The sequence below is a fragment of the Psammomys obesus genome, unplaced genomic scaffold, assembly GCF_907164565.1.
Source record: "Psammomys obesus unplaced genomic scaffold, mPsaObe1.curated_primary_1811, whole genome shotgun sequence".
NCBI lineage: Eukaryota > Metazoa > Chordata > Mammalia > Rodentia > Muridae > Psammomys > Psammomys obesus.
Window position 1 is genome coordinate 17,258,655 of NW_026592118.1, and position 21,671 is coordinate 17,280,325.

A 21,671-nucleotide genomic window follows, 5' to 3' on the forward strand; every position below is an offset into this window, starting at 1 on the left:
ACACACACACACACACACACACACACACACACACACACACACACACTCAATATCTAGCTCTGCAATTTGACAGCTCTTCATACATGTACAATGTAAACCTATTTCTTAAGCCCCTTACCATTCCGGCCTCCAGCTGTTTACTTCCATTTTGCTTTCCACAGTTCAAGTTAAGCACTCAAGAAATGATAAGAAATGCTTTATACTCCCTGTATTCGCCATTCGAAAGAATGAAAAAAATTATCTGTCAGACTTCAGTGTTGATCTGAGAGAATTCCCTCCACTTGAAAAATGCTTCATTGTATCTTTATATGAAGACGCTCTTTTCTCTATCAGGCCAGAGCTTGGCATTCTGAGTCTAGAATCGTTTTCAGAGTTCGCAAGGATCTTCTACCAGTGATAGCTCCACGATGTCTCTCCCATTTGACTTCCGGGTCATTTCCCCAGTATTTTTTCTCGTGGAGTGCTTGCATAATTTTTATCCTCAACCAACAAGCTATCCGAGTACTTAAAACAAGTGCATACTATCTAGTGTTTGGAAATACTGTTTGGGGACTGGTTTGATGGCTCAGCAGGTAAGTGTACTTGCTACCAAGACTGACAAACATTTGTTTCTTGATCTCCACCTGCATGCCATGGCTCTCCTCAAAAAATGTAAATTAAATGAGATACAACTATTTTTGACCTCCTTTTCCCAAAGTCATTCAGGTTTCATCCCTCTGACCCCCAACTCCAGGTGTGCTGTAGTCAGCGGAACAAATTTCTCCATCGGACAGAAGAGTGTCAGAGACGGAACACAAGTCAGACAGGCAAAGATTTAGTAATCTCAAAATCTCAGGCATCCTGAAAGATAAAGAACTGTGCTGAGAAGATAATCTGTTTAAAACAGTTCACAGCCGGGGTTCCTTTCTAAGCGTGATCTGGCCAAGCAAGTAACAGCACGCTCAAGTGACAATATTGCAGAAGGCCTGGCTCAGCTTGCTGTGGAAGGCCCATCATTCGCAAAGGCTGAAAGGAGAGAGGTAAAGGCTCAGAGATGGAAAGGAGTCACTGTGCGTGACAAAACCAAAGAATTGCCTCAGTTCCATTCCTTGCATGGACGTGCTGTTAAGTACAGATAATCTACAGTGGTCACTTGTGCTCGACAGGTTTCAATATTCTAGTCATTGTTCACAGCAGAATCTACTTTTCCTCAGCCATCTTAATTCTGTGTAACATTCAGTTTTGAGTTAGACTTTAGTAATGCCTATGTCCTTTCTGAAAACAAACTTTTATACACATTGCTGTCAGATTGGTTTTGTCATTTGCAACCCAATGAAGAACATTGAAGAGGTAGTCATGTTTTTCATTAAGCAATATATCAGAATAACTCAGTGAATCTAATTTCCATATAAATTCTCTCCAATATGTCTAATACATTTGATTTGTGCTATCGCTTTAACAAAGAAAAACAAATCCCTCTGTAGTTACAGTATCAATGAGAACTGGAAGTACAAAAATGTTGGTTTTCAAAAGTAATTTATTTCAGAGTAATATTTTATTAAGCAACATTGACTGTCAAAATCTCATTTTTTATTATTGTAATTTTATGCAGCAGCATCTCTAATTGATGCACTAAATATTTGCTGCAACATTTAGAATAAAAGTTTATTCTATACATGAGCATCAACTTCAAATTTGACATGGTATTTACAATTTCTGAGTCTATGAAAAGTTTTGAAATGTTTGAGTGCAAGCTGTAGGCACATGTTGAACTCTCATACTAGAACCTATGAAAAAGTGTAATTAATACATGTGAATAAAACTATAATAAAATAGGATGTAATAACTACTGTCAACGTGAAAACTCTACATTAGTAAAACGATGGTTTGAAATACAGATCGTCTGTTTCAGGCTTTCCCACCATGGTTCATTCTCGGGCTTTGCAGCTCTTTGCTGGAGGGCCTGTTCTGTGCGTTACAGATGTCAAGTTGCCACACTTTTGATGCCATTTGCAGCTACCGGTCCCTGAAGTAGCGACAGCCAAGTGTTTAGTTTAGAAATACCAGTCACTATGCTTCAGACTTGCAAAACTTCAGTTTTGGAAGCATCATACCCTACTTCCCTTGCACGACTAGCGGCGCCTGTCATTAAGACCTACTAGCTGTGCAGGTGAACGTGAGGATGGCTGATCCTTTTAGAACGACTCAAGCTGTGTAAAGTTGACTGGTTATCTCGATTCTAGAGCATAAAGGAGATTTTGAAATCATAGTCACGTATCTCTAATTTTCTATGCAAATTATAATAATTGCACAAAACTCAGAAAACTACACAAACATGAAGGAAAATATAAAAGTTACAGGAATAACTTATAGTATGTTGAAATATTTGTGTTTTCTGCATTTTAAATAAGATCTGGCAAATCCATATATGTAATTTTCTGTTTAAAGAGTGCAGTTCTCTGTTTAATTTTACTTCATGTATATTTGCTTATATCATTAGGTATTCATTGAGAGAAATTATTTATTGTCTTTTCTTCATAAATATAAACAGTGATTTCTTAACCTATTTTTTCATTACGTGCTCTTCATATTTTTTTAATAAAAATTCCTAAGTGCAGAGAAACCTTCAACGCATTGGCTGTCTAATGTTGGCTTTTCATGATCGCTTCATTTTTGTTTTAGAAATGCACTTTTGAGCAAAATCGGTATTTTTTATTTTTTAAATTTTAGTTTGTATATAGTTTTAACATTAGCTATATGAAATTGTATAGTGTGTATGTGTGTAAATGTGACATAAAATAAAAACAGTATAAATACAGTAATACAGATCATTTCAAATTCAAGATTTCATTCTGATTTTATGGAAAAATCAGTTTGGAGCTATTTCTTTAGGTTCCTATTCAGAACTCTATAGTCAGTCACTGGAGGAGTGGCTATTTCTCTAACAAAATGAATTAAATATGCTATGTATGTATATATATATAATATACATGTATATGTATATTAAGATAACTTGGCTTACTATAATTTAAATCAAATAGATAAGAGAAACCTATTTTCTGGCAGCTGATGGTAGAGCAGACACATGGACCTACATCCAAACATTATGCAGAGAGAGAGCCCAAATTGGAGACCTCAATTGGATCTGACTCCTGGGAGCTAGGGTAACCCATAAAAGAGAGGAAGGAAGAATTTTAGTAGTTAGAGGGGTCAAGGACACTAGGAGGACGTGGCCCACAGAATCAACTAAGCAGGGCTCATAGGGGCTCACAGAGGCTGAAACAGCATCACAGAGCCTTCATAGGTTTCTGCTAGCCTCTGCAAATATGTTATATTGTTAGTTTGGCATTCTTGTGGAACTCCTAACAGTGTTAGTAAGGATGTTTCTTGGAAATTTTTTCCTCTAACTGGGTTGCCTTGACCAGCCTTGGTGTGTGTGTGTTTTTGTTTCCTTTGCATTATTATTATTAATATTGCTATTATTATCATAATTAATATTTATAATTTAATATTTCACTTTATATCCCAGTTGCAGCCCACTCCCTCATCTCCTCCCAGTCCCATCCTCTGTCACTCTTTCTCCCCTATCCTTCTTCCCTAGTCCACTGATAAGGGAAGTCTTCCTCCTACTGTCTGTCTCTAGCCTATCAGGTCCCATCAGGACTGCCTGGATCCTTTTCCTCTGTGGCTGTCTAGGTCACTCCACAAGAGAGAAGTGATCAAGGAGCAGCAATCGAGTTCATGACAGAGACTGTCTCTCCTCCCTTTACTAGGAGACCCACATGGAGACGGAGCTGTCTATGGGCGGGGGGGGGGGAGGTCTAGGTATAGTCTTTGGTTGATGCATCAGTCTCTGCAGTTGCCCTGGGCCCTACTTTTTTTTGGCTTTGTTGGTCTCCTTGTGGAGCTCCTGTCCTTTCCTGGTCCCTTCTTTCATAAACTCCCTAAGGTCTGTCCAAATTCTTTTTTTAATTTTAATTTTTATTAATTACAAGTTATTCACTTTGTATCCCTCCTGTAGATCTTTCCCTCCTCCCCTCCCAATCCCACCCACTCTACTCCTTTTCCACCTATGCCCCTCCTCCAGTCGAGTGATAGGGGAGGTCTTTCTCCCCTTCCTTCTGATCCTAGTCTATCAGGTCTCATCAGGAGTGGCTGCATTGTCTTCCTCTGTGTCATGCTAAGGCTGCTCTTCCCTTATGGGGAGGTGATCAAAAAGCAGGCCAATCAGTTCATGTCAGAGACAGTCCCTGTCCCATTACTAGGGAACCCACTTGGACACTGAACTGCCATGGGGTCCATCTGTGTAGGGGTTCTAGGTTATCTCCATGCATAGTCCTTGGTTGGAGTATCAGTCTCAGGAAAGACCCCTGTGCACAGATTTTTTTTGGTTCTGTTATTCCTGTCTTCTCAAGGTCTTACTATTTCCCACTTCTTTCATAAGATTCCCTGCACTCTGCCCAAAGGTTGGCTATGAGCCTCAGCATCTGCTTTGATAGTCTGCAGGGCAGAGCCCTTCAGAGGCTCTCTGTGAGAGGCTCCTGTCCTATTCCCTGTTTTCTCCCTCCTCTGATGTCCATCCTCTTTGCCTTTCTGAATGGGGATTGAGCATCTTAGCCAGGGTCCTCCTTCTTGATTAGTTTCTCTAGGTGTACAGATTTTAGTATGATTATCCTATATTATGTATCCAATATTCACTTATGAGTAAGTATATACAGTGTGTGTCTTTCTGCTTCTGGGATAGCTCACTCAGGATGATCTTTTCCAGTTCCCACCATTTAACTGCCAATTTCATGATTTCCTCGTTTTTTATTGCTGAGTAATATTCCATTGTGTAGATGTATCATACTTTGTGTATCCATTCCTCAACTGAGGGGCATCTGGTTTGTTTCCAGCTTCTGGCTATTACAAATAAAGCTGCTACAAACATGGTTGAGAAAATCTTGGATCTCCCAAATTCTTCTTGTTAGTTGTTTTTCTGTGCTTGGTTGATATCCTGGGGAGGCCTGCCCTTTTCTGAAGGGCAATGGAGGAGGAATGGATCTGGGGGAGAGCAAGGTGGGGAGGATGGGAGAAGTGTAAGAAGGGGAAATTGTGGTCAGTATGTATTGTATGAAAGAGAGTTAAAAAATAAAGCAATCTTTTCCATTCTTTGCCACACACCAAAGAGAAATAAAAACATCTATGCACACAAATATGTGTGTATCAGTGTTCATAGTTCCATTGTTACCATTATTCACAACAGTCAAAAGGCAGATGTAGCTCATATGACTACTAACCAAAGAACAGATACACAAAACCATGGTGTCTTCACACTGGAAACTCAACTAAAGATGTAAGGCCAAATTGTTCCACACCATATAACCTGGGTAAACCTTGAGACCTCATGCTGTATGTAAGAAGGCACTATAAAAGCCACATATTATATGATTTAATTTATGTGATAAGTCAAAAGATAGAGCATAAATTCTTATGCTACACAACAGGATGGGTAGCAAAGTGGGTCGTGACTGGCAGCAGGTGTGGAATTTCTTTGAAGGAGTTTGCTCTAAAAGTGTAAACTAATGTTGGCTGTACAACACAAACACACCAAATAAACATGTTAAAAGAACAGATCCTACCCATACAAATCAGATCTCAGCAAAAAAAAAAAAAAAAAAAAAAAAAAAAAAAAAAAAAAAAAAAAAAAAGAACAGAAAAAAAAGACATAATACATACAGTCTGTTTTGCAATAGATAGTTTGATGGACAATAAGAAAATGTATAGCTACCTATCCTCAAGAAAGGAGAGAGCAAATGTCCTTGTTGTATACTTGAGCATATTTGATAGATGCCCAGGAGTGGAATAGGTGGATCTTGAGGTAGCGCTATTCCTAATTGTCTGAGAAAGATCAAGATTTATTTCCAAAGTGTTTGTACAAGTTTACATTCCCACCAGCAATGGAGAAGGGTTCCCCTTTCTCCACATCCTCCCCAGCATGTGTTGTCACTTGAGTTTTTTAAAATTAATTTAGTTCTTAATAATTATAGTTTATTTACTTTGTATACCAGCTATAGCCCCCTCCCTGTCCCTTCCCAATCCTACCCTCTGTCCCTCATCTATTCCCATGCCCCTCCCCAAGTCCACTGCTAGGGGAGGTCCTTCTCCCCTTCCCTCTGACTCTAGCCTATCAACTCTCATCAGGACTGGCTGCATTGTCTTCCTCTGTGGCCTGCTAAGACTGCTCCCCACTCAGAGAGAAGTGGTCAAAGAGCCAGCCACTGAGTTCATGTCAGAGACAGTTCCTGATCCCATTACTAGGGTACCCACTTGGACACTGCGCTGCCATGGGCTACATCTGTGCAGGGGTTCTAGGTTATCTCCATGCGTGGTCCTTGGTTGGAGTACCAGTCTCAGAAAAGACCCCTCTGCCCAGAGTTTTTATTTCTGTTACTCTCCTTGTGAAGCTCCTGTTTCCTCCAGGTTTTTCTGTCTCACCCTTCTTTCATAAAATTCCCTGCACTCTGCCCAAAGTTTGGATAGAGTCTTAGCATCTACTTTGATACCCTGCTGGATAGAGTCTTTCAGAGGACCTTTGTGGTAGGATCCTGTCCTGTTCCCTGTTTTCTCCCTCTTTCTATGTCCATACCATTTGCCTTACTGAGTGAGGATTAATCATCTTACCCAGGGTCCTCTTCCTTGCTTAGTTTCCTTAGGTGTACAGATTTTAGTATGCTTATCCTATATTATATGTCTAATATCCACTTATGTGAGTATATACCTTGTGTGTCTTTCTGCTTCTGGCATACCTCATTTAGGATGTCTTTTCTAGTTCCCAAATAAAAATAAAAATGCTTTGAAACAGTCTGTTACACCTACTATGAGAAAATTACTTTATAGGTGATCAAGGTACCTATCTCTAAGTATGTCTGCATGTGAAGAGAAAGGACCCTCTGGAAACACTCTTTTTATTTTTATTTATTTATTTTTTTTAATTTTTTAACCACAACTGATATCTAGCACAAAGTTCACTTTTCATATCCTGGATGGGTGCTGGGAAAATCAACTAAATGTCCTTTAAACAGTAAGAAAGCAGTGCTGTAATGTTTAAGTTTTATAAATGCAATAACCGAATCACCTGCTGCTATTACTCTAGGTCAGGATCTGAGCAGCTGTCTCCTGCCAAGATTTTCCCTGTCTTAGTGTAGTCCTATCATTAACAAAAAAATGCGTGGAAGACTATGGCAGCTCTAAACATGCAACACCATTAACAATCCCCTCTAAGCCTAAGGCCTTTGGATGATACCGTTGTGTCCGTTTTTAAATCACTCTAATGTAATATTGAAAACCCCCCACAAAGACATAAATGCCGTGAGAGAAAAGGTAACAAACAGTAAAAGTTTCAAAGGATGCAAAATAAAACATAAAGCCTGCTGCTGTCAACTTACTCAAATGGGGAATAAATAACCGTGGGTATCTGGCGGGAACGATATCATGCTAACATATGACAAATGTCCAATGGAATGGATAGTAAATATCGTGATAAGCCTAGTGCTAAGCAGAGTGTGAATATCTTTCCTTGTCTTTGGCTTTAATTTCTTACCTTGTCAGGGTGCTATTTCCATACAGGAGGGAACTTAGGTTGTACAGCATCTTAGCTGACACTTAAGAAGGTATCAGGTCGCAGGGAATGCTGATCTTATTTGTGGGTGTACAGTGAAGTAAAATTTTGTAAAATATCTAGAAAGCTATGAAAAGATAAATAAAACTTGGCAAAGATATTTCATGCAAAAACCCTGGATGCTTGGAATGAAGCGAAATACTATTAAATTGTTAACAGTTAATTTTATTTAACACGCAGTACTTTTGGGGTCCTAGAAATACTGAGAAATGATAATCATTAATGCAATAAGCCGTTTGGCCAGGTACTGCTACATGTTTACATTTGCAATGCTATGGCCCATTGAGCCTCGGGAAGTAATGTCTTTCGCATTGTGAGTGGAGAAAAAAAAATGAAGCAAGCACATCCATGCTCAATTAACCATGCGGTCATGAGAAATGGAGCCAAGCTGTGAACAAATATTACTTTTTCAGAATGAACAAAATTTCGTTTTACTTCCATCTCATTTCGTAGACTTAATATACTCTAATATTTTCTCTTAAAAAATGTACCGTTCATGTGTTCCAATCATGTCAGTACGAGGTGTGGACATTCAGCAAATCTTTATGAGAAAAATGGAATGCAAAGAGTGGCTGCTTTATATACACAGTGGGCTGCCCATTGTTGACTCACAATTTATCAGTCTTTAATTGTAGCAGGTAATGCTGATTGCTTTAGCAATGTTTTATCTTGTGAAGATAACACTGATCCTTTAAAAAAAAAGTGTGTGGTAAAGAGCTTTGGACCAATTACTGGCCTCTTAGACATTCTTGTTTGGCTGTGATGATATTGCAAAATTTATTTAGCTTATTTATCATAGAACCAGTATTTATTAAACTGCCACCTTGAACTAAAGATAGCTGCAAAAATGAATCCGTTATTTAGACTGTATTTACAGTAGTGTTCCACATTTTTCTCTCCTGAAGCGAATCACTTGAGTGATTAAAACTATATCTCTCAGTAAATCATGGGCTCAGGCAAGTCAAGAACACCATAGGAAGGCGTGTGAATCTCTCAGGTGCATATGTTAAGAAGCGTTCATCCATCATAGAATTCTTGGCAGGGGAGAGGCATACAGAGAAGAGAGAAGGTTGACAAAGCTCCCTAGGTGTTCTTTATAACTGTCCCACTCATAAACCTCAGACTTTCAAGAATCTTCATTTTGGATGTGTTATGGCTTGGCTATGGAGCTACATCTCCCAAAGTCTTGTCTTGGTCACACTATGTAAAAGTGATTGGGTCATGAGTGTGCTAAATTCCTTAATGGATTATTAGCACACTAATGAGTTCCCAAGTCCACTATTGGAAGGTATTTCTCGTTGAAGGGAGTAAGTGTGGAGGCATATTTTTAAAGAAGTACCATATCCATGGTTGCTTTCCTAGGTCACTCCACCTTGGCTGGCTACTATGAGGCAATCGGTCCCACCCTATCATACCTTCGCCATCACGTATGCTGTGCCAGAGCCCAAAAGCAATCATAGACATCTGACACTCTGAGCCAAAATATATCTTTTTAAAAGTTCTCTTGACAAATATTTTGTCCTAGCAGCAGACAGAGTTTATTTTTTGTTATTGTTGTTGTTGAAGTACGTGTTATTGCCAGTTGGTATAATAGATGAGAGATTAGAGGTAGCTTAAATGTTGTAAAATATGTTAAACAATGATGACTCACCTTATAATTACACGTGCTTAACAGAATTAAAACTTAATACCACAAAGTATAATCATATAATTATAGGGCCTCATAATCAGCACATTTCACTCATTTACTGGAAGTTACTACATGCTAGGTGGTGTTCTGGGTGTTTTAGAAGTACAGATATGACTTAGACGCGGAGTGTCTTTTAGGAGAGATGATAAGTTAAGCAGAGAGCTTGTCAGCACACATCATTTACTACTGTTTAGGCTGAGATGGTTTATGTCTTGGGAAAGGCAATTTTTAACTGAAAACTTAGTCTATCTAGTGCATCTTCTAAATGAAAGGGACTGACATAAAACATGAATATACAGTTATATCCGGGGAACGGCTTTATTCCTGCAGAGTTTCCTGGCTTGCTTGAGAAACCTTACAATGGAGCATCAGAAGGTATGGTGATAAAGGTAGCAAGGACACAGAGGCAAAGCTGAACAGAATGTGGACAAAAATCCTGACGTGAGATAGCAAGAAAAAAAAAAAATTCCAGGGCGTAGGACGATGAGTCAGTGGGCAAAGCTCTTTCTGTGCAAGTTGAGATGAAGTCCTGAGTTTGGAGGATCAGAGTTCAGGTTCCTGAGATCCATGTAAAATCCCATTCATCTGTAATTTCAACTCTGGAGGTGGGTAAAGGGAGAGGCCATAGGTGGATCCCAGAGGCTAGACAGTCAGTCTAAATGAGGTAGCAATTCCAGATTCAGTGAAAGACCCTGTTAAAACCTTTAAGGTGAATGGCAACAGTGGAAGACGCTCCTGGTCAACTTATAGCCTCCACAAATGTGTGCATGGGCAAGTATGCCTTCACACACCTGTGGACACATGCATGCACTCACACACGCATTCCAACGGAGGGCAGAAAACGTAAAAATCCAAAGATCTACAAATTCAGTCAGCGGCTCCCGACGCAACAAGCATGAAGGGAACATGACATGGAAAAGAGCATGTGGAGCTTGCAGAAGCAGCATATTTAGCTTTGGGTTTGGATGTGGGTGTGGGTAAAAGAAAAACAAACGGTTAGAGCGAGAAGCATCATGCCTCATTGAAAGTTTCACGGCCCGTTGCGTATGAGTTAAGAAAAGGTTGCAGGGGCCAGTGAGATGGGTCGGCAGGAAAACGCACGTGTCTCTCGGCCCAGGGAAGGAGAGGGCCTACACCTGCAAGCTGTCCTCTGGCCATCACACGCACATACCTCTCAAGCAAACAGATAAAAACTGCTAAAAATGTAAAAACCCAAGGTACCAAGCTTTCTTAAAACTCTCTCTATTCCTGTCAACCGCCAGGTGGCCACACCTGGAAGGCGTTGCCTTGCCCCTTAAAGGGACCACCCGGCCATGTGGTCCCTCTCTTGGTCCTTTCTCTCTTGGTCTTTCTTGCTCCTGGCCTCTTCTCTCTTGGCCTCTTGGTGGCCTTCTCTCTCTTTCTCCCCCATCATGCCCTTCTCTCCCTCCCTCCATTTCCACGTAATAAACCACTTTCATATAGAAGATCTGTTGCACGCCTAATCGTCTTTATTTAATTTGTCCCATAACATTACAGTGTCACTGTTAGTGTAGGCCATAGGTCAAAATTAAAAATAAGTAGAGTTTTTTTTTCTTTCTGAGCCATTTTACAAAGGACAAGTGTAGGATTAGAGAAGGAGAGTAAATCACTGATAAATATACCCAAGTAAGCCACAAGCTCACTCAGAGAGGCTGAGGAAGGAGGAGGAGTCCCAGGCTAGTCTGGAAATAGAGTGTGACCCTGTTCCAAAAGAAAAAGCCATGTAGGTAATAACGTTTGGAACTAAAGTTAAATAAAGTTAAGACAAGGTCACCAGAGATGCTTTTAAACCACCAGCTAATGCTTCTTCACGTCTGTTCCACAACGAAGCTCAGGTACACTTGATCAGAAAGACGACATTAGATACCAAAAGTTTTGCTCAGTTTTTCAGAGGCCAAGGAGGCGCCTTTGTTGCGTACCAGGGGCCCTTCCATCCCCACAGGGATGAACAGGACTATAACTTCTTTTGTTGAAGCCGAGGGCCTCCTCCCCCCTTTTTTTTTAACTTCCTTGCAACTGCCGTCCCATGTCCCATGGCTAATTATATAGTATCAGGCCACACCTTCCAACCTTTCCCGAAGGAAGGAAATTATAACCTTGGAGTCCAGGCTTCCTTTAGGAAATTCTGTGTCTTTTCCTTGTCTGGAGCAAGCCTGTGCCGCAAAGGCACTAGACACCCAAACTGTGATGTGAAACATGGTGCATGATACCTTTAATTGTTCATTAGCAAACACTGAACTTCAAACCAACAAGAGAAGAAACATGCTGAATAGGTTAACTTTAATTAATTTTCCTAAGTGAGACTTTTCTCAGAGGGAAAAAAATAGACATTTTGTTTTATTTTTAAACACATAATGAGTATAACATGGCTGGAAATCTTTCTTTAATTGCCTCATAGAGCACAGTAATAATATTGCTTAATACAAAATTTAAAAACTGTATTTTAGTGCTTATTCTTTATTATGACTAGGAATTCAACACAAACCCTTTTGCATTCTATTATTTTTGTCTTGAAGAAAACAATAAAATAATTGGACAAAATCAAAAATTATAATAGTAAAAACTATGATTTGATATTTATTATCTAGCAGTGATTTTCCAGTAGGATCTTCTTGCAGCCCTCAGTCTAATTATTATTAATACACTTAACAAACATACCATAAACAACCAAAAAATGCAAGAACTATAGTGAAGACAGAAGGCTTTAGTGCTTGAATATATCAACTCAAAGCATGTATACCACCTTGGGGGTTCTTACATTTTTCCAGAGTGTTATATAATATATAATAATAATATAATATAAAATTTATATGATTGCATTATTTAAATTATAATATATAATCATATATTACAAATACTTTCTGTATAAACATATATACCTTCAGATATAGTCATTCTATTATGTATATAGATAGATAACTCGACACTATATACATATATATGTAAATATATACGTATTTTAGGGTCTTAATTGCATTTACTTTATTAATGATGTAAATGCACATGTTCCTTTAATATTTCCTAAAATTATGTTTATTTAGCGTGTGGTTTTTATGTGTGGACTGTGTATGAATTGCCTGTGTGGAGGGCATATGTCAGACTGTGTGAATTATACTCAGGTCTCCAGGCTTAACAGCAGGTAAAACCATCACCGAGGCTCTAGTTGAGCACAGTCTTATATTTTTATTGTTTACTTTAAATAAATTATATATTAGGTATTCATAAACATGAAGCACACACATATGTGATTTAAAATAAAACACAATAGATAACAATTTGCAACTTCTGTACATTCCTCCTTGATCCCATGCTACTGTTTACAAACAAAATTGTTTTTTTATATCTATTTTCCACATAGTTTTCACCAATGCATTGTTAAACAAATATTATTCAGTTCTATTACTTTTTTTGAGCTTAATAAAAATTGCAGCACTGTAGGAAGTCTTCTGATTCATTTTCATTTCAAGTAATGTTTGAGATTCATAAAATGTAATATTACACAGTTCCTTCAATTGCACTTCTGTATGGTTGTATACTCATAAAAAGCATTGCTCACTGTTGTAGTTATTTTCTAGGTCTTTCTGTTACAAAGAATAGTATGTCTATTAGCACAGCTGTGCAAGTTTCTTCATGGAAAAGAATTGTTGGGTCATGAAATATGCACCTGTCCTAGTATATTATAAATAAAAAATAGAAAATATTTTACAAATTGCTTCTACCAATTAGTACTCTTGGCAGTAGCACATGAATTTTAATAGATGCACATGTTTTTTTTTTTTTATCATGTTTTCACTGCCATTAAAAAAAGATTTCACTTCTCACTGGTGGGGAGACCTAGCCAGCCCACAGAAGAAGAGGATCCAGGCAGTCCCGATGGGACCTGATAGGCTAGGGTCAGATAGTAGGGGAGGAGAACTTCCCTTATCAGTGGACTAGGGGAGAGAGAAAGGGGAGGAAGAAGGTGGGAGTGTGGGACCAGGAGGAGACGAGGGAGGGGGCTACAACTGGGATAAAAAGTGAATAAATTATAAATAATAATAATAATGAAATATTTAGGCAAAAATATTTCTGCTATAATTAAAATGTTCATTTGGGGGTCTTAATTTACATTTAGTTTTATTTTTAATGTAGTTGAGCATATTCCTTTAAAATTATGTTTATTTATTTAGTGTGTGTGTTTGTGGTATGTGTGAGCATTTGTCATGGCACACATCTGTAGGTCAGAGGTCAACTTGTGAGATCTGACCATAGGCATCATTCCATGCAGGGTCAGTGATCAGGGCATACTTCAGCATAGTCTTTTATTTCATTGTCCATTTGAGTTTGCCCTCAATGAAGTATGTACTAATCATTTTGTCTATATTTAATTGTAACATTTATATTTCCTTATTATTTGAAGATGGTATTTAGAGCTTAACAGATACCAAAATTTTCTCAGCTATATATAAGGGAGATGCTATTTCTGGTTTTCTAAATAATTAGTTTTCATGAGAAAGAAACCTTAACGTCAATTTATTTTTTTTTTTGTTAATAGCTCAGTCTGTGATAACCCTTCTGTGTACGGTTGTGAAATGTTTTCAAACTCAAGACATTTTTTGTGTACTCTGAAATATTTAAGGATGTATCTCCAGCTCATAAGAATTTCATTCGGTTGGACCTGATTTTGTTCATGGTATGTGCGAGTCGGTCTTCCAGTTCCATAACAAGTATCTGACATAAATAACTGATCAACTAAAAGATTTATTTGGGTTATAGTTTTATATGTTCCGATTCATTAGTAGCTGGCTTCTTGTTTCAGAACTATGGCAGCACAGCATCACAGAGAGCATAGAGCAGAGCGAAACCGATCACCCCAAGGCTCCCACTAAGCTCGTTCTTCTAACGGCTCCACCATCTCTCAATAGCACCAACCAGCGGATAGGCCTTTACCTATAAGACTTTTGAATGACAAGTGAGATTCAAACCATAGAGTGACAAAAGGAAGGGACCATTCAAATGTTTTCCTATGTGCACGGTAGCTTCAAGTAACACCTTTTTTTTTTTTTTTTTTTTTTTTTTTTTTTTTTTTTTTTTTTTGGCACTTGAACACCTAAAGCTTCCTCTGTGCTACATTCTCTATGTTTGGGTAAATGCATTCAGTTTCTGCTACTAGAGTCCACTGAGCCCAAATGAATAGATGCTTGCTTACCCAAGGCTTTTATTATAATTTTTGGGTATGTAAAGGCTTCTTAGTTTTCATTTGGAGAAGAGATGAAGAACACAGAAGTCAATGCCTCTTCTTTTTTTTTTTTTTTTTTTTTAAAGTCTTCCATATTGGAGAGCAGCAAGTAGAAAAGAAGGCATCATTGACATGGATTAGCAGCCGGCCTCAGGAAAATAGTATGATTTTTACCCAGGGAAAATTCCTACAGTGCCAAAATCAATGAATTTCCAGAACAGTAATAAATAATATTCAGGATAAATCCACTATTCAAATTCCCCTTTCGGCTTTCAGCACCTTCTCTATGTGACAGCTACACACGGTGTCTTGGGATTAGGTGTTTTCCAGTGAGGAACTGAGCAACATGCGATAAGGGGGCAGTCATTTAGAACTCCCTAGAAGTCACTCAGACGCAGAAATTAGGGTCAAAAACTTCAAAAAACTCAGTGGAACCATCATGCTAGATCAGGAATGGATGGGGTATTTTAAGTGTTGTGATCTAGAAGCAGCAGAGATGGGAAGGCTGATATTAGCTGGTTCCTCCTCTGAGGCTCAGGTTCTTTTTATTCCTCCTCTATCCCATAAGTCCCTGCAGAGATAGCTTTGTTAGTTTTGTACTTAGTTTTGAATTACTGTATTAGGTACAAAGGAGATTAGTCGGACCTGTACACCATCTGGCCTTTACTTTTCTCTTAAAGCATATTTTATTATTCCACATGAGGATGACAAACTAAAAAACAAACAAACAAACAAACAAACAAACCAAAAAAACCAGGGTAGCTAAAATAATCTTTTATACTCAAGGAACTTCCAGAGGTTTCACCATCTTTGATTTCAAGGTCTAAAACATAACTACAGTGATAATGCCCACATAGTACTGGCAAAAAACAGACAGGTTAATCACGGAAGTGAATCAAAGACCCTGAAGTAAATCCACACACCTACGAACACCTAGTTTTTTGTTTGTTTTGTTTATTTGTTTGTTTTTAAAGAAGCCAGAATTATACAACGGAACAAAGAAAGCTTCTTGAACAAATGATGCTGGTCTAACTGGATATCTACATGTAGAAGAATGCAAATAGATCCATATCTACAACCTTGAACAATATTGAAGTACAAGTGGACCTAAGACCTTAACATAAAATCAGACACACTGAGCCTGGTAGAAGAAAAAGTGGGGGAATAGTCTTGAATGCATTGGCACAGGAGACACCTTTCAGAACAGACAGCTCAGTCACTGAGATCCACATCTGACAGAGGACTACTTTCCAAAGCATATAAAAAACACAAGAAATTACACATCAACAAAACCAAATAATCCAATTAAAAATGGTATAGAGATCTAAACAGAGATTTCAGGACAGAGGACTCTTAAATGGCCGACAAGCGCTTGAAGACATGTCCAATATCCTTAGCCATCAGGATAATCTAAATCAAAATGACTCTGAGGTTCCATCTTACGCTTGTCAGAATGGCTAAGATCAAAAACACTAGTGACAGCACATGCTGCGAAGATGTGGAACAAAGGGAACACTCCTCCATTACTGCTCGAAGTGCATACTTGTATAGCTGATTTGGAAGCCAATATGCCAATTTCTCAGAGAATTGCAAATGGATCTACGTCAAGAACTAGCTATACCACTCCTGGGCATATACCCAAAGGATGTGCCACTCTACCCACAAAGACACTTGCTCAACTATGTTCACATCAGATTTATTCTTAATAGCCAGAATCTGGAAACAGCCTAGATGTCCCTCAACCAAAGAATGGATAAAGAAAAAGTGCATTTACACTATGGACTATTCTTCAGGTGTTAAAAACAATGACATCATAAGGTTTGCAGGCAAATGGATGGAACTAGAAAAAATTGTACTAAGTAAAGTAACCAAGACCCAGAAAGTCATACATGGTATGTACTCAAGTGAGTATTAGCTGTAAAGTCAAAGACAATCATACTACAGTCCACAGACCCAGAAAGGCTAAGTAACACGGAGGGTTTAAGGCGGGGACATAAAGAGCTCCCTGGGCAGGGGAAGTAGAACAGATTTCTCAGAAGGACGAGGGGTGAGTGAGTTGAGGAACAGCAGAGCTCAGATTGGGGAAGGATGGAGGGAGAGAGTACTTGGTGAGACAACTAGAATTAAGGGCAATTTGGGGGCAAGGTAGAAACCTAGTGCATTAGAAACTCCCAGGAATCTCTGATGGCGACCCTTGCTAATACTCCTAACGACGGGGGATATGGAGTCTGAACAAGCCATCTCCTATAACCAGGCAAGACTTCAGGTGGAAGAATGGGATGCAAAACCTTCAACCTCAAATTTGTCCTCCCAGCATGATGTAAAGGTGACACACAAATTGTGAAACTGGCTAAGAGATGGCTGGTCCATCTTGAAACCCATTCTGCAAGAGGAAGTCTACACTTGACACTGTCTGGAGGACCAGAAACCATACGCCAGATAGTCCAGAGACCTAGGACAGAACCAAACATGACTAGAAAAAAAAAAAAAAAACAGCAAAGGAATTGTTCTTAATGATATTCTGCTATACTCATTGACAGGAGCCTAGCATAATCACTCTCAGAGAGGCTCCGTTCAGAGGGAAACAGATGTAGAAATCCCCAGCCAAGCATTAGGTATAGCTCAGTGAATCCTGTGGAAGAAGAGAGGGAAAGGATTGTAGGATCGAGAAGGGTCAAGGACACCACAAGAAAACCCACAGAATAAACATACCTGTATGCACAAGGGTACACTGAGACTGAACTGGCCATCAGGGTGCCTGTGTGGGGCTGATCTAGCCTTCTTCATATATATTGTAGCTGGATAGCGGGTTATTTTTGTGGGACTCCTAACAATGGGAATGGGGTTGCCTCTGACTCTTTTTGTTTGCTTTCGGGACCCCTTTCCTCCTGTTGGGTTGCTTCACATAGCCTTAATATGAGGGAGGTACCCAGTCTTATTACAATCTGACAGGCCATATTGGGTTGATATTCCATGGAGGCCTGCCATGGAATAGATGGGGATAAGGGATGTGGAGGAAAGGAGCTAGGAGGAGAGGAGCGAGGAGAAACTGCCATCTGAATATAATATATGAAAGAATAAATTAATAAAGATATAAAAAGTTTATTTTTATTTTTAATTTAAAATAGAATTTAAACAATACAATATATTCTGAGGCTACCTTCAAGAAATATAATACAGTGTCTAAAGGTTAATAGGAAGTAGCCATAGAAGGCTGGGAAAGATTGAAATATCTTATTTAGAAGAGAGGGAAGGAGAGAAGGACAGAGGGAGTGAGGGAGAAGGAGAGGGAGAGAAGAAAGAAAGGGAGATGGAATGAAGTGAAAGGGAGAAGGAGAGGGAGAGAGCCTGAACTATAAAGATACTTTTCTGCATCTCTGCCCTTGGATAAACCTTATTGGCCCCCCCTCCCAGCTTTATCTCCAAATTTCTGGCTTTTGTGTGGTGAGCACAGGAACTTGGAGAAATAACAGAGGAAAGCTAGCTTACTTATGAATATAAGCAGAAACAACTCAATACTTAAACAGATATCACAAAAAGTAATGCTTTGATTTGATGAAGCCCTCCACCATATCATAGACTTTCATGGATTGCCATTTATCCCCCTAGATGACAGCCATGCTGGTAAATTTATGAAATCTAGAAATAAAAAAATACTACTTCATTTTTTTCTATGATTATTGAATATAGATGAGCCATCTGCATAGTGAAGAAAGACTAAATGGAGGCTTAAAGTGAGCAGAGGCTTAGCAATCAAATTGCCCTGGAGTTGAACAGCTGTTTGTCCATGAGCAAATGATTCTGTAAGAGTGTTTTCTTCTGTGTGAAGGAGGTGCTTTGGATGTTTCAGTCACAGGATTATATGAAGATGAAAAATGATCAATGTTTACATTTTTGCATATGTGTAGCAGATTCTTAGATAAAACACATTTCATTCCTTCCAACCTTTTCTACCTTCTTTTGTGTTAGATTCCTAATATTGTTACTAGTAATTTTATTTATAACATTTTTACATCCTTTTTTTCCACAGTCAGAGACGGTGCTTTCATTTATTTATTTATTTATTTATTTATTTATCTATTTATTTATTTTTAACTGAGCAAACCAATGTTGCCCATGTTATTCTGGGTAAAATGGAGGAATAGGGCAGCAGCTGATGGCAATGTTATAGTTAGTGTGAGACCAGAGTATGAGCTCAGAGTAAATACAGTTTTTTCAAGGAAAAGTTATGACTGAGACATTTCATAATTTTCCTTTGCATCAATGCATAGGACATTTATTGAAGATAAAAAAAAAAAAAACATTACTCAACCATGGAACTCTCTCGTAAAGTTTATGTGCGTTTATCTACATATGAAAGGTACTATAGCTTTACCTTCAAATATTGTCTTTAAGTCTAGATGAGAACAGATACATTATCTTTATTTTTAATGGTTGTAATGTGTAATTACTAGTTACATTACATAAAGGCATGTTCTACTACATGCATGTTCCTTGTGTCACACATTTTAAATAAAGACACAGTTATTTAAGTTGAAAACAGAACATGATTTTTCAATGAGCAAATCATCAAAATGCTTATATAATAAAAAAAAATCCACAAATTTTCCTCCATTTGAGCTAAACTTCAATTTAACTTAACTTGTAGAGGCCTAACAACTTCAGTGCTGAACGTTTTGTTCTCAACTGTAAGCTACTGGAAATGAGTTTCCCTTCTCAGCAGAATCTCTTCTGTGGACTCAGCGGAAGCCTTAACCTACCATTTTTTAAAAGAAAACAATCGATATCCACAACACATTGGAAGAATGGGCCATTCTCCCATCTGCTGGGGCAGTTTACATGAGAAATGACGCCACGGCCCAGAGAAGGGAAACAGAGCCTCACTCCTCGGGATAACTAGATTTATAGCACCTTCAGATTCAAACCCCTTTGTGCACCCAAAGTAGGATGTGGAAGATCTGTTTTAACTTAAATTTGGTTTCCATAACTCTCAAAAAAAAATTCATCCGTTCCATAATCAACTACTTTTCAAAGCAAAATGGCCAGATATACCAGGATTTTCCAGTGAATTATTTTATTTTACTTTTTGTTATAAATATATTTTAATTTATTTTTTGAGAATTTCATACTTGTATATAATGAAATATGACTTCATCCAACCCCATTTTCCTCATCCATCTCCCCTCCCAGCATGTCACTCTCCCAACTTCTCATCTTCCCTTCTTTAAAAAAGCCCATTAAAAAGGATGTTGAGACTCCTAGCCAAGCTTTGGGCAGAGTACAGGGAATCTTATGACAGAAGGGAGAGACAGAAAGACCTGGAGGGGACAGGAACTCCACAAGGAGAGCAACAGAACCAAAAAACTCTGGGCATAGGGGTCTTTTCTGAGACTGATACTACAACCAAGGACCATGTGTGGAGATAACCTGGAATCCCTGCACAGATGTAGCCTGTGGCAGCTCAGTCTTCAAGTGGATACCCTAGTAAGGGGAACAGGGACTGTCTCTGACATGAACTCAGTGTCTGGCTCTTTGATCACCTCCCCTTGATGGGGGAGCAGCCTTATCAGGCCACAGAGGAAGATAATGCAGCCAGTCCTGAGGAGACCTGATAGACTAGGGTCAGATGGAAGGGGAGGAGGACTTCCCCTATCAGTGGATTTATGGAGGGGCATGGAAGGAGGTGAGGGAGGGAGGGATAGGGAGGGGATGGGGGGCTATAGCTGGGATACAAAGTGAATAAACTATAATTAATCTAAAAATAAGAATAATAAAAATGAAAAAAAAAGCCCATTAAATCCAGTTAGCACTAACCTTATATGTTCAGGTATGGCACCTTCCACCTGACCACATTCCCTCAAAGAAGAATTATATTTTTTCCCCCAACAGTCATCAGCCCTAGCAGCCATCAGCTGCCAATAAATCTCAGTTTAACAGCTGGGTCTGAAATTTACACTGGCTTATTCTAGAACACTTATTTATTCTTTATTTTTTTTAATAAAAGTATGTACCATAAGTGTCTTTCTGCATCTGTGTTACCTTATTCAGCATGATCTTTTCTAGTTCTATCCATCTGCCTGTAAATTGTATGATTTTCTTTTTTTAAATGACAGAACAGCAAGAGCACAGGCTCTAAGATCTACAATCAATAATGGGACCTCATGAAACTGAAAAGCTTCTGTAAAGCAAAGGACACTGTCATCAGAACAAAATGACAGCCTACAGACTGGAAAAAGATCTTCACAAATCAAACATCTGACAGGACTGATATCCAGAATACCTAAAAAACTCAAGAAATTAAACACCAACAAACCAAATACTCTAATTAAAAATGGGGTACAGAGCTAAGCAGAGAATTCTCAACAGAGAAATATCTAATGGCAGAGAAACACTTAAAAAATGCTCAACATCTTTAGTCATCAGAGAAATGGAAGTCAAAACCACTCTGAGATTCCATCTCATACTCATCAGAATGGCTAAGATCAAAAACTCAAGTGACACTACATGCTGGAGAGGATGTGGAGAAAGGGGAACCCTCTTCCATTGCTGGTGGAAATGTAAACTTGTACAACCACTTTGGAAATCAATCTGGCGCTTTCTCAGAAAGCTGAAAATAGTGCTACCTCAAGACCCAGCTAGTAGACTAAATTATTTTTCAATTGCAATAATTTTAAACATTTGATGTTTGCTTATGTTACAGGAGCAAGATCTATGCTTTCATTTGAGTGTACATTTGGCAATGTGCTTTTTATAATAAATATTTTATGTATATATAATAATATAATGTAGTATGATTTAATATAATATACATCTAACTTAAAATATCATATATAGTATAAAATAACTTTCACATGTATATAATTTCATATATTCTACAAAGTAGGTTTTGGCTTAACAATTCACATGTGTACGTGTGTGTATGCACTCACAAATTCTACATATAAGCTAAAATTCTATGTTAGCATCAACATTGGAAAAGCAGTAGCTTATACTATAATTCAGTAGGCTATCATTATTCTCTGAGAATCCTCTGAGAATTTTTGAACTTCTTGTAGGAATAATTTTCCATCAGCATACTTTTCTCTAAATATCTGAAATTTGTG

At 38.4% G+C, this 21,671-nt stretch overlaps 1 protein-coding gene across 1 annotated transcript in view; it reads right to left on the minus strand.

Annotated features, from left to right (window-relative positions):
- Positions 1-21,671, minus strand: part of Magi2 (membrane associated guanylate kinase, WW and PDZ domain containing 2) — a 1,360,055-nt gene that overhangs the window by 801,702 nt on the left and 536,682 nt on the right. The window lies entirely within an intron of this gene.